At 28.6% G+C, this 14459-nt stretch overlaps 1 protein-coding gene across 1 annotated transcript in view; it reads right to left on the reverse strand.

The window, feature by feature from the left end:
- Nucleotides 1–1169: 1169 nt before the first annotated feature.
- Nucleotides 1170–14459, reverse strand: part of Shal (potassium voltage-gated channel protein Shal) — a 115842-nt gene continuing 102552 nt past the window's right edge. Inside the window, exon 6 of the mRNA XM_018447378.1 lies at nucleotides 1170–1371. The gene's annotated coding sequence lies outside the window, so the exon portion shown is untranslated. The remainder of the gene's footprint in view (nucleotides 1372–14459) is intronic.

Raw genomic sequence — 14459 nt, forward strand, 5'->3', positions numbered from 1 at the left:
TTAAATGTCTTGCGTCAAGTTAATGGAGCGTACTGTCTGACCTATTACGGAGTATTACTACTGCAGACCACTACTGTCTAAGTTGTGCACTTACGTTAATGTTTGCCAATTTATAACGCAATAATCTGCTATAAATAATTTCTTAGATTAGGTGAATCTGAAACGCTAATAATATCTTTAGGAGAAAATTTAATTGTTAACTGAAGATGTGTGTGAAGATGAAAACAAGAATCAGAGGGTAAAAAATAAAAAATTCGATACAAATATAGAATTTTATGATAAAATAAAAATCTATGTAAATTTAAATAAGGTTGCATAATTAATATAACATTATTCAATAACTTTATATTTAAAAATATAAAATACGAATTAAATTATAAACGACTCCGTACTAATTATATGAAAAAAGTACTTTTAGTCGAATTGGCTGAAATGTTGTGATATTTTGTTATTATGAAATGCTGATCAAAAGTCCTCAAGCAAAACCTGTGTCGCGCTAGCAGGACCAAATGAGCAGAATCGAAAATGATCTTTTGAAAAATGAACAGATTTTACTGTACCATTATTTGAAAATTGTTATTTTAGATCTAATCAAACTAAAAAGTATCTTTATCTACTAAACTATTCATTTTTTTATAATTGTGCCTTAATACTTTCATTTAATATTATTTAGTACTTTTATACACAGAATAACGACATAAGTCAATAGATGTAAAGAAAATACCTGAGTGTTTGAAAAAAATATAATTTTCAAGTATCCATATTGCAAATTGCATAATTTTTTGAAAAGCAATTATCTATTTTCTTCACATCGATTCATCTCATTATTCTATCCATAAAAATATTAAGATACAGTTATTAAAAAATGAATAGTTCAGTAGATAAGGATACTTTTCGGTCTAATTAGATTCCAAATAACAAATTTTAAATAGCGCTAGTGCAAAATCTGTCTATTCTTTGTGATTTTGACTAAGAAACTTTTGATCAACATCTCATTGCTTATTATATATCACAGTTTTAACCAATTCGGCTGAAACCACTTTTTCCATTTGTTAATGCGAGATCCTTTACTTTAAGATCTAATAATTAAAAAGATGTAAAATTGAAAAATGCTTGAAGTAGATATGAATATCTATAATGTCAGGAAAATTTACTTAAATATGTTGTAATTTATCGATGTATAAATATGATATAAATAAAATTAATCATTTACATTTGTGTTTTATCCAAGTACCTTTAATTACATTACGATCGCTCGTCATTATTCAAGTAAATTCCGAGTCATCCTTGCACAAGTTTTTTTATTTGAAGATCTATGCATGCAGCGATCGCAAATTTCCTCAGCGTAGAGAGAGATCAACTGTCACAATACTGCAATACAAAAATAAAATGCAATAAAATAAATGGAACTCAGCATGACGATGAAAATTTATAATATATGGCAACAGTTAAAAACAGTTGTTTATACAGTTATACAGTATAACATGTATATGTTATTTGTGATAACATGTAACAAATAACATGTACACGTTAAAATAATGTAATCAAATTTATCTTTTGTTATAATTTTTATATTTTTCTCATCGAAAATTATTTAAGTGTTATTTATACAATCTCACGATCGATAAACTAGTAATAATGTACTCATAATAAACGATGAACGAAGGCAACTTTGGAACCAATAATTAATGAGTATTTTGAACACCGTTGTCAAATAATTAATAATTACAATAAGTAATTAAACTACTTTAAATGTAGCTTTGAAAGAAATATAATTTGACTATTCTAAATATATGTTGCAACAATAGAGCAATACAAAATTTTGAAAGTCTAAAGTTTTGAACAATTCCTGAAAAAGAATCTACAGAAATATAGAAGTTTCTATAGAATTAGAATTTTTGCTTCATTTTTCTGATTATTTTTGAATCTTTTAAAAAAATAAACAGCTTTTTGTTACTAATTTATACTATATACCTGATCTACTAATATGAAAAATCTTCTGTTATTTCACGTTATAAAGAAATATGTCCTCTTTAACATTGTGTAAAATTCTATCATATTAATATTATCGTCTGTTATATTAATATGATCTTATTCTGGAGAATATAAAAAAATAACAGGAAATCAGGTAATACAACGGAGAAATGATCATTTTCATCATCGCTATTATCAATTAGCTGTTTCTCATACCATGAACAACGAAACTTACTTATAACAAGAAACTTCTTCCTTTCTTTTTCGTATTTCAATTTTAAAAAAATTTTCCTCTCGTTGGAATGCCACACTGCAATTATAACTTAGAATTATCGATAAATAAAATTATTAATTAGATGAAAGTTAATAACAGAGTAATTAACTGGAACTTTCCGCGCAACTTGCGCAATGAAATTTAATTAAATTATATCAGAAACGCGAAGTTTTCTAATTGAAATGTAAGAAGTTGATAAAATAAAGATATACGATAAATTTCACACATTTTGTTAAAGACAATTATTTAATGAATTTGGTATTAAATTCTTTGTATGTCAAATTAAATTATTAAATTATTTATATGTCAACGTTAATAATAATAATAAAACAATATCCTTTTTAGGCTTCTACAGATACTTTCTATATATAGAAATTATACTTTTGGCGGGTTATTTTCGTGTCTAGATCTATTATTAGAATGTTAACATATCAGGCTGCTCGCCATGATGAAATGAACTGCGATGTTAACAAAATATTGGTATTCTAATAATGGATTTAAACACAGAGAGAGATAATCCGCGAAACACATATCTTCTGTATAAAAAACCAAAAAGTACAAATTTAAATTAAAAGTTTTTAACGTGAAATTTTTCGACTTAATTTCTCGAAGCTTTCAGTTCCTTTATATACGCATTCCTTTGTATGTAATTTCTTTTGCGGCTAACGCCAACATGCAGTGAAAATTCAGCTCAATGTGAATAAAAGTAGATATCCCTTTTATCTTTCTTTTAATCATTGCGGTTAACCGTACCGAGAAAACGTCGCTGCTCACCATTCGGTAATTGCTCGGCGAAATGCAATTAATGAGGCGAACCGTACTCACGCTGTGAATAATTACATTCGCGTAAGGAATCATAATTGTTCGTTGCTGCAAATGGATCGTTTCTCGGGATACGTCACGACCCGAAATATTCTATTCACGCTCTTCATCTTCCTCGCGCATTCCCGCCTTGACACTGCCTTTCTTTGGATTTGCCGTTTCCGCGAGAACGCCGACAATAATTTCCCACGGCTTGCTACCTGCGCGTGACACATGTCACGAGCGTGCCGCATTTAATCAGCCATTAAAGCTAATACACAATTGCCTATTACCGACGGCCCACATAATGTCTAATCGACATTAACTGTTACTTACTTAGATCAGTGTCACACCCGGTTTACATATAATTTTGTTAAATAAATTAGAATAGCAAGCAAACGCTTTAGAATATTATAAAAAATATTACTTCTTCTTCCATATCCAGCTTTAAAAAATCCAATACTAATCTGATAAGATTTTACAAGTTTGTTATCCTTACATGAGGATACAACCAAGTGTCCCCCTCCCATTTTATTAAGCTTTTATATATATTAAAATATAGACAAAAATAAAAGATAGATATTTTTTATAAGTGTTTTCTCGCACGTTAAAAAGGTAAAATCTTTTCTTTAAAAAATCGATTCTTTCTTCCTAAGAGTGAATATATATATAAATCGTTCAAAATATATAAAAAACATGTTTTAAATAAAAATTGAAAGGTTTCAAGAATAGGCTCTATATAATGATAGACATTTTTTTAATACAATACAAAATTTCTTATTTTTAAAAAATAAAAAATTAAAAACGTGTTTTAACAATAAAAGTTAAAAAATAATTTTTTTTTCATTAACACTTTAGACAACATTCATTCAACAAGAGAAAAACCAATTATTTCAACATATTCAAAACATATTAAAATCGGAGGGAGATATTTTGTTGTATTCTCTTGTTAGAAAATATAAAATCAAGATTTAGTTTTCAAAATTTAAATACTTAGTATCAAATGCTAAATATTTTTAATTAAGTGTATATACATATATAAAAAGAAAAATTTATTCTAAGATGTAAGCGCCGAAGTCCTGAAAAATGGAGGGAATAAAATTTCCAAGGAAAAAAAGAAATTTGATTCTTTCAAATTTAGAAATCTGAACACACGTCTGCATTAATTATTATTTAAAAAGTGATAATTTATTAAAGAACAAATGATAAACTTATTTTGAAATTCAATTATAGTGAGTTTAAATTGCGTTTCGATATATTACATTGGATTGCATTCCTTGACAGCCATAATTTCATAAGCGTTCGTGTGGAACTATCGTAGATAAAAGGACGAAAATTATTACCCGATTTTAAAAGCCAAACGCAATCTAATGCGATTTCATCCGAGATTTAGAAGGAATACATTGCCTGCACTGATCCGCATGCAATCACTGATCTATGTATTTTCGATGGTGATCGAATCGGCAGGCACGTTATTTAACGATCTATCGCAGCCATGTTCGCCGTGGCTGTTAACGAGATCCCTTCATTTGCGTAATTAACTATCGACTTTCTGTCGCCAACGCAGTTAACGAGCGTCGTACCGATCGTTAATGGATTTGAGATAACGTGGGCGGATTCTAAGAAGCGACTAAACAGTTATTACACTTGCACAAATTGCCAGTCACCTACAGTATATATTTGTGATATATTACAATAGACAAAGTAATCTTAAAAAGTGGAAAGTGTTTTAATGTAAACTAAGAAATTATTTAAAACATTTGAAATTATTCTTTTAAAGTGCTGCATTATTATGTTTAGTATTTTAATGTTTTAATACGAATACTAATTTAAATAATTGACTGAATTGAACAAACAACTAGATAACTTATTTAACTGATAATCAATCATTTATGATATCGTTATTTTTATGTTATTTGTTAACTTACTCATAAACTGTGTCATTTTAAAACTAAGAAATGTTGAATATCAATTTAACAAAAAATATTCAAATAACACAATCACATTATGTTAAATTAGCACTCGGATATATTAAAAATTTTTACAAAATTTTAATAAGGATCTGAGTGGACCGTTTTTAATATAAATACAGAATGTTTTTTACTGTGTAGTTTTAAAAAAATTAATTTTACTAAACGTTAATTGTTTCCAAAAAAATTATTTTAATTCGATCATTATCGATAAATACTTCAAAAAATATACATAATGTAAAACATGGAATATTCTCGATTATCTGGATATATTCGGACACACTTACAGTTATTTCAAATATATTGAACTTTTACTTAGTTGACAGCATCAAACCAGTAATATATCGATAACATCGTATATAAACCAATATTAGAACTTTATAATGAACAAGTCAAAGAGCCGTTCGTTACGTCCAAAACTTCAAATTGCAAAAGTTAACTATATTATTACAGGTTCTATGCGCACCTCTTAAGCTCGTACTCAGAATTAGATCTCAGAATTATTAATATTCTTAAATAAGAAATTAAATATTATTTTCAAAATTGTATTATTATTCCAAATACAGCTTATTTTGATATATAAACAAAACACTTTTTAATGCTTTATAAATCATTATGTTTTATCAAAAATATATTTGTAATATATTTATAATAATCTTATTTACATAAACATAATTAGGAACTATTTATAAATATATAACGAATATAATAAATTTATTCATATAACTCATAAATTTGTCAAAACCGTTTAATTTTAAAAACTTTAAAATTATTGACAATTTCATTTTTATTTGAAACTTGATGATAATTTCCAATCAAAACTTTTAGCATTTTCCAGCTAAACGGAAATGCGGTAAGCTGGAAATATCTGATACATTTACACAAATTACACTCTCAATTAAAAATGTGCAAAAAAGAAACCAGGAAAGTAATTAATTAGTAAAATAAGTATAAAAATAATTTAGAATTTGCTCTGACAACATTATATCGCACTTTTGAAACAGCAACGCTGCTTATAAATAATAAAGATCAAAATGCAATGTGTAAGATTCTGCCGTTTATGTGGATTGAATATAATGAACATAGACTGGAGCAAATAGCAACGGTTTTAATTGCTGGAAATGTAATATCGCTCTCTGGAGGCGCGATAAACTCGAGAGAGAGAAACTATGTTTGTGTGTGAATATCACAATTACAGTTTATCTGTGCTTTCACTCCGTGCTTTTGTTTATCTTCTGATCCAATTTTGTGCATTTAATCCAGTCAGAACAAAATCTAATCACGGTAAAAGTCATGAAAAACGTTGCTCTTCTTACATTTCTATTTTGTGGAAGGGATGCTTAATAAATGGCAATATAAATCCGCATTTTAATAAATTCTCGTAATTACCTTCTGGTTTGATCGTTTATCTCTGATCCTTTGTAACGTAAGGAATTACGCAAAAGCTCTTTCATTGCTACTTGTATAATTTTCACAAAGAACTTTGAAGTTTTTCTTTTTTGCTAGCAAATGCGGTGTTAGCAATAAACTGGCACTATAAACGTTAACTGTATATCTCTCTTTCTCTATCTTTCTTTCTTTCTCTTTCCATGATTATATCTTTAGTATTATTTCATCGTTTATTTTCTCATTTATCATCGTTATTTTCTTATTTATGAAATGATACGAGTACATTTAATCACTATGGCATAAAACTCTAGGAAACAAATCGTGGATATCAAAGAAATTAAATGGCACTAAAATGCGACTAAAACTCCGAGTTTATGGTTTATTGTTACAATAATTTTCCGTTTATGTGTCGCTTAATTTATAAAATTAAGTGTAAGCAAGATTAAATCGCTTATGCTATAATTCTCGGGGACGATTTGAGTTTTGCGAAAGAACGGAGTTGATAATAAAATTGAGCTGGAAGTATGAAGTTTATAGTTTATTTTCTTTTTGAGTAAGGCGTGGAAGCTACCGAAGATGGACACCTTTGGCTAAAACGTCTTTACCTCTAATTACAATCGTCGATAATCAGAATATCGCAATTTTTTCTCAAACGCTTTAATTAAAAATATCGTCGGTCGTTAACACTGACGTTCCGCCAGGCCGTCGTTGCTCGAATATGCATTAAGTTTATATCATAACATCAACACAATTGAATGTTGCGAATAACAGGTTTGCGTTGCAAATCCTTCAAAGTTAATAAATACAAAATAGGAACTTCACAAATGCAAAATAAGGAAAAATCCTACAATAATTGTAATTGTATTATAGATGCAGTCCACTTAACACTATGAATGCTTCAAAACATTTGATTGACTAATTGCAGAAGAAAGAATTTTATTAGTTGATTAATCAAAGAATGCTTCAAAACATTTGTAGCATCAAATGGAGCTTGACATATAATATGTTATTCCGTTTCTAGAAGCTAACTTCACCTGTACTACGATATAAAACTTAATATTACACGTAGATATTTATAAATTGTTAACAATAATAGTGATCTATAATAATAATTTATAAATTATTGACAATATGCTTAAAACAGTAGTCGATATATTTGAGTGTTCAGCGTATCATTATTCGAGCGCTTGTATTTCAAATTATTTGAACTATTCAAATAATGATATCGACGGCCTGGTCACGCAATGTAAATACTTCTCGAACTTTCAAAGAAAGACAATAATTATCACGTCCGTTGTTACGAACCTAAAAGTATAAGTCAGAAATAATATCGTACAAATAATCGATCAAGGACAAATTCATTCCTATCATCTAACGTTAATTTTCAATTTTCGCCTACAATCGCAAAAACTCGAAATTTCACCGCTTCTTGCTGTTGACAAACACTTCGGACGTTGATTGCGAACGCGTCATTATAACATTTCACTACATTTAACATCAGCTCTAATAATATAATATAATATAAAATCACACAACAACTGATAAGATTAGAGCAAAAAGTATACTGAATTTTTTTTAACTTATAACTGAATTTTTACGTCAAAGAAATATTTTAAATTAAAATTTTGTTAATAACATTGTTTTCTTTATTATTAAAAGGCGATTTTTCGCGTGCTTCTGGTATAGCAATCAAAAGCAACCGCGACTAAGGCTATCTTCGTTTTCAGCGATCAGAAGACAAAGATAGCCCCAACCGCGGTTGCTTTTGGTTGCTATACCAGAAACACGCCAAAAATCGCCTAAATTTATGTTAAAAATTTGCCCGATGTGACAAAAGTATATCATTCTAGACGTTAATACTAATCGTTATAATTTATATACATTTTTTCCAAGTAATTTTACCACAGAAGTAACAATAATCTCCTCTAATATAAAATATCTCTCACTCAAGAATTTCATCTTACGGAGAGAGATCGATAACTATGATGTTATCAGTAGATATTTCTAAAACGGATTGAGAAAATATACAGGATGTCTCATAATTATTGTAAAATATTTTAACTGATTGTTTAAGAAATTCAAAGTAAATATTTAATTCGTAAAAAATTTGATTCATTCATTGAAGTTGCTTAATATATATGTTAAAAATCTCTTATCGCAATTTTTTTTTTAGTTTCATAATTAAGTTTCTTTCACAAAATAAAAAATTATTATATTAAAAATAAAAGGAAAAAATTTTTTAGCTCTAAAATAGTCAAGAAACTTGATATTAAAATAACTTCTAGTGGGGCATTCCGTGGAAACGGAGCGCGCGCATTTATTTCGACGCCGGTCGTGTCGCATCCCAAAGAGTCGCAATCTTCTGATTTAATTAGCCTGACCTAAGAATATATGTATCTCACGTGCGAGTTTTGCTGCACCACACGGACATATGAGTGAATCTATATTTACGTAAAAACGTGCTTATATACATAGACCTTTCACAACTCGTCTTTAACATAGGCGGATTGTGAGTGAAATCTAATAATTGAAGATCTAAATGAACGAAGGAGTTATATTTAAAATTCAGTCGTTAAACTATGTAACATGTGTAATTGTTTCAATATGTATACATACGTATAGTATTACCATATGTATACTGTTATGAGATAAAATAAATACGTTTTAGATTATTAACGTCACACTTAGGATTAAGAATGGTTAACACGTTTACTTTTCCTCAATTACAAAGGTCACGTGTTATGCAAAGATAAAGATACAAATATCTATGATCTGTTGGTTTCTAATACAATTAACACGTTGAATGCCGGAATAATTTCGCACGATTTGCCCATGGCGCCGGAATAAATTTCTCGTTATGCGATGCATATTACTAGTAAAAATATTATTTGTAATAGATAAGTTAAATTGTATTATCATGTTTTATGCATTTATCTTACTGGAGATCACCGTGGTGACCCCCACGGCGCTATAAGATAAATGTTTCAACGGCTAGACACGTTCCAGTACCCGATATTGAAAAATTTATTTTCATTTTAACAGTTGCAAATGAAAATAATAGTTATTGTAAAAGCAACTTCTATATTTGGTAATTAATTGGTAAAAAATGTAAGTACCAAATAAAATATTTTTGTATTAAAAAAAATTTATTAAAGAAACTTGCGTCTATGACTTGGCAAAATGGTAGCGAATTGTTAGCAAATTCTTTAGTTGTCTTTTGTCATTAAATGGCATTCAACGTGTTAATATAATATATTGACATACAATATTATCTTTGTTTTTTAAATCTTATATATTTGTACCCTAAGAGTATATAAAAAAATTATACTCTTGTGTTGAACTTTTAAAATGTTATTGATAAAACTACAACTAAAATACAATAAAATTATTTGCAATAAAACAGCTTTTTATTTTCTTTATCAATTAAATAAAATTTTTCAACGAAATTTTTACATATTTATAGTTATATAATATTAAATTGCGTTATAATTCTCCAATTTACCTGGGAAATCAATAATGTAAAAACGCTCAAAAATATTAAATATAGCAACTCCATTTATTTAGTCCTTCAATCATTAGCAATTGCCAATGCTCGACGAATCCATGGACGGCGTCCTGTTTAAGAAAAGGAAAAAACAAAAAAATTCGCATACTTGCACGCTGAAGGATCAATGTCCAGGTACGAGCAGATCTTTGTAACTTTATTTCTGTTATCCCCAAATGTGTCGCGGCTATTGCGAATTCTTCACATAGTTATGGGATTAAGCGTTTCTCCCACGATCAGTAATTACATCATTGCTATCTTAAAAACTCGGAGACATTTTTCGCAGCGATTATTATATTTTTTTTCTATTCAAATGTATTATCAGAAATATCATTGCCATGAGACATTAGATATATTTTGTTCTTATCCATTTGTTATTTCTGCGCAAATGAGCTTTGCGTCAATTTATTTTTCGTTAAGTAAAAGCAAAGTAGAAAGAACTCCGCTGCCTCAGGAAAGTTTTTGACGTTGATAGATTAATTATATTATCGATCTTGTGAGAGAACGTACTGTAAATAGAATGTTCGTGCATTCATGAACTGACATTGATAATACTGATCGTGTAAAAAAGGTACAACTTAACTATGCCGAGTTCATGTCACTCAGCAGTAAGTCAACAGTCAAATAAAACTAGCGTAATTAAAGACAACACATAGATTGTCAAATTTGGTTAAAAAATATATTAACAAATCCATAAACTCCTCTTTCACACATTATTATTTTTTCTTTTTAGAAATATTATGTGAAAAAATGAGAGGTAAACAACAAATATTTGAAAAAAATATACATTTCAATCAAAATAAAAATCTCGAAAATATTTCCATGTTTTCTTCTTTAATTTAATTAATAATAGATACAATGATTGCGTATGTAGAAATGACGCACTTATAGTATCAAAATTTGAATATTTATCGATAACTTTCCACTAAGTGACACGAATTCGTTACATCTTTCGTTTTTTCTCCCCTATGGCGCCCTTTACTTTTACTAACACAGATCGAAACATTTCAAGATGTTCCCCACCTTCCCCACAAAAAGATCACGAGGGCTCGGAGTGACGAAAGAAAACGAGAGAAAAAGTTCTCGATCATTGCGCATTCTTGTTCTCATTCTAACATCTTTATTAAGGTTACGTCGCTTCGGAAAATATTGGCAGTACAGTAGTAAATTGAAAGACTCATTTATCATTATTTTCTTTGGTTTACTTCTCGTGTTGATTTTCTTAATACTTCTGCTCCTTTTGCACTTATCGCTGTTTGTGATACCATTGTTGTAATCATACTCGCTACTCATTCGCACTTCTTTTTTTACTATGTGCCGATGATATAATGTCGCAAATTTGCAGAATATTATTTAATTCTGGAATAAAGTGAAACTATTTTTGTCCTGTATTTCTCTTAATAAAAATAAATATTACGTTTCCCGATTATCACACATCGATATTTGTATAATGTACAAGAATATGAAAGTAAAGATATTTACATAAGAATTGAGAAGAAAAGATATTTTCTTCGGAGCTTTGTAAGAAGAAATCGAATATATTACCTAAGAAATGAAATAAAACGAAGATAGAGAATTTTTTAAAAATACAATACTTATATAGATAAAAATTTTAATTATTACATTTAAAAAAGCATAATTATGAAATTCTTTAAATTCACGAAATTTTATCCCCCCCGGCGTGCTAGATTTGCACATACGCATGCACAAACACACACGCACTACGAATCACAACATCAACGAAAAGTTTCTATTCAATCCTTTTTATTTCTAATTGCATGCTTAACTTATTTACGATTTACTTATTGATTACAATCTAACTCACAGGACGATCAACTGCATCGCGACGCGCCGCGTCGTAAATTTCTCTGATGTTATCCAAACTACGTCAGCATAATAATTAAATTAATTGAAGTAATTTAACGTTTTCCCAACATCGATTTATGCAAAAAGTTCTCAAGCGCATCAAATCGATCGTTTAATAAACTAAAATTACGATGAAGATAATAACAGCACAATTAATTCTAAAATTTCACAAAAAATCTTTAAGGAAAATTATAATAAAAATTATAATAAACAGATAATATCAATGAAGAAATTATTCGTTAACATAATCTATCAATTTTCATATAAATATGATACATACAATAAATATAATAAACAATAAATTAAACATTTTGCTTCTTGTTTATTATAAAAATTTTATTTTAATTGAGGGACAAACAAAATTTAAGTATATAATATTGAAGGACGGCCGTTTAATATTTCAAAACTCAAACGTAACTTTATTTCTTCATAAATTTGGCACACGCACAGGAAGAGCACATGACCTCCAATGGATAAATTAATTATCAACAGAAATGTACGCGAGAGGATCACGCAAGCGAATGCGTGCGATCGTCCGTGACGGATGAATTAATTATTAACGGCTAAACCATACGACAATCTTTGCGACATCTTTCTACCATTTCTGACTTTCTACCATCTCTATATCACAATCCTTAATTAAATTATCGCGTCTTCTTTGACGTTCTCAAATATTAGTGGTACTCCTTGGACAAAACGAAAGACCGGACGCATAATCAATCACTTGTATAATTATTCATATATATACATATATATATATTTGTGTGTGTGTGTGTGTGTGTGTATATATATATGTATATATACATTATTTTTCTTTATTTTTTGCTTGGCTTTTCATGCACTCAGGCACGCATTCTAATACGGAACAATTTAGAATTTATTTTATTGCGACGCGAGAATGCTGCAGATGGATGTCTATTTTTCTTGTATGAGTGTGTGTCGCAATTGGGTGCACTCTTCATATGCACGTATCATGTATGTGTATGTACATTATATGTATATATTTCTCCTTTTTCATACTCTTGTGTTTGTTATATGTATAATATAATCTTTCTATACATATTTATATTATCTTCCCGTTAAAATCTTTTGTTCGACGTTAAATCATGCCATTAATTACAAAGTTTTATTACAGACAACAGGCTGTGTGCATTCATCTCCCTCCCTCTTACTAAATTTCACGAATATTTACATTACGTTACGTTATCGTTTAACAAATTCCGTTGCTCGCACACGATAATCCGCATTTTATACTTTCCTCACTTCTTCCAACACATTTAACTGCATCAGTCAATCGTCCTCAGTGTAACATAATTATATATCGCTATAATTTTATGTGACTCGATCGTTTCGTTTTATTTAATGCAAAGTGCTTCAATGACCTCATCTATATCTATTTCATTCATGATATTATATCTGATATTATGAATATTGTATTACGCTTTGCTAAAATATTTTAAAAGGTTCTTTAAATTAATTACAAAATATTTTGTAAGCAAATAATTTTATAAATAAGGTAAATCAATATAGTAAATGTAAAAATATATGAAAATTTCTGATGATGTATATACACATTAAAATTATCGTAGCTTTCCTTCCACAAAGTTAGTTATAATATGTCGAATATATACTCCAATATTGGCATTATGATATAAAGTATTATAGACTGCTCTTAAGAGTCACAATCTCAAAGAAAACCAAAACATAATAAATAAGAAGTTCTTCTTATTTCTGATAAAATTTTCCTAGCACTCAAGGAAAATTTCTTTCGTGAACAATAAAAGAAGTGGACGATCGATTGCTACAGCCGAGCAACGGTAACGATAACGTTGTAATAAACGATCGAACGATATCTCGATTTAATTACCGCCTAAGAGTCCTCGCGATCGACTAAAGTCGGCCACGAAGCTTTGAAAGAACGAGGGCATCATCTTAAGATAAAGTACAAAGGTACGTAGGTCCTTATTCCATTTTTACATTCTTTCGCATAATCACATCCTGATCACATCGCGTCAAACCGCCTTGAAAATAATGTTTGCTTCATGTTAATCGCGATGCAAAACAAAAACGTGTTACAAAAATTCTAATAAATTGGTATTCATATCAATCTAATCATTTCCAAAATATTTTTAAATAAAAAAAAACAAAATATATGTAACACACTTAATTTCTTAAGAATCTAAATAAAAAACGAAAAAGTTAACTATTTAGTAACTTTCAGGAGAGAAAAAAAATAAAAATTTACACACAAATGAGTACAGTTTTTAAAAATAAAATGATTTAAAAAGTTACGAAAGATGTTTTTCTCTGTTGTATTGTTTTTTTATTATACTTATATAATTAAATTAATTTACTTATAATTTATATAATAATTTATTAATTTATTTATATTTGTATAATTAAATTAATTTATTTTGTATAATTAAACTTTATTTATACGCTCATAATGAAAAACGAAATAAATCAAATTAATCATATCTGTCAAATAGTGTTAAAATTCCTCGCGCCAACTTTTCTTCTTTGATACTTGTTTTAATCATTTGCTTTTATACTGATTATTATTTGAAAGTAACAGTTCTAATAAATCAAGACGGTCTCATCAATTTTATATTAATCAATGTCTCTCGTATTTTATATATTT

This window comes from Mycetomoellerius zeteki, unplaced genomic scaffold (genome assembly GCF_001594055.1).
Source record: "Mycetomoellerius zeteki isolate Tzet28-1 unplaced genomic scaffold, Tzet1.0 scaffold20, whole genome shotgun sequence".
NCBI classification, from domain to species: Eukaryota; Metazoa; Arthropoda; class Insecta; order Hymenoptera; family Formicidae; genus Mycetomoellerius; species Mycetomoellerius zeteki.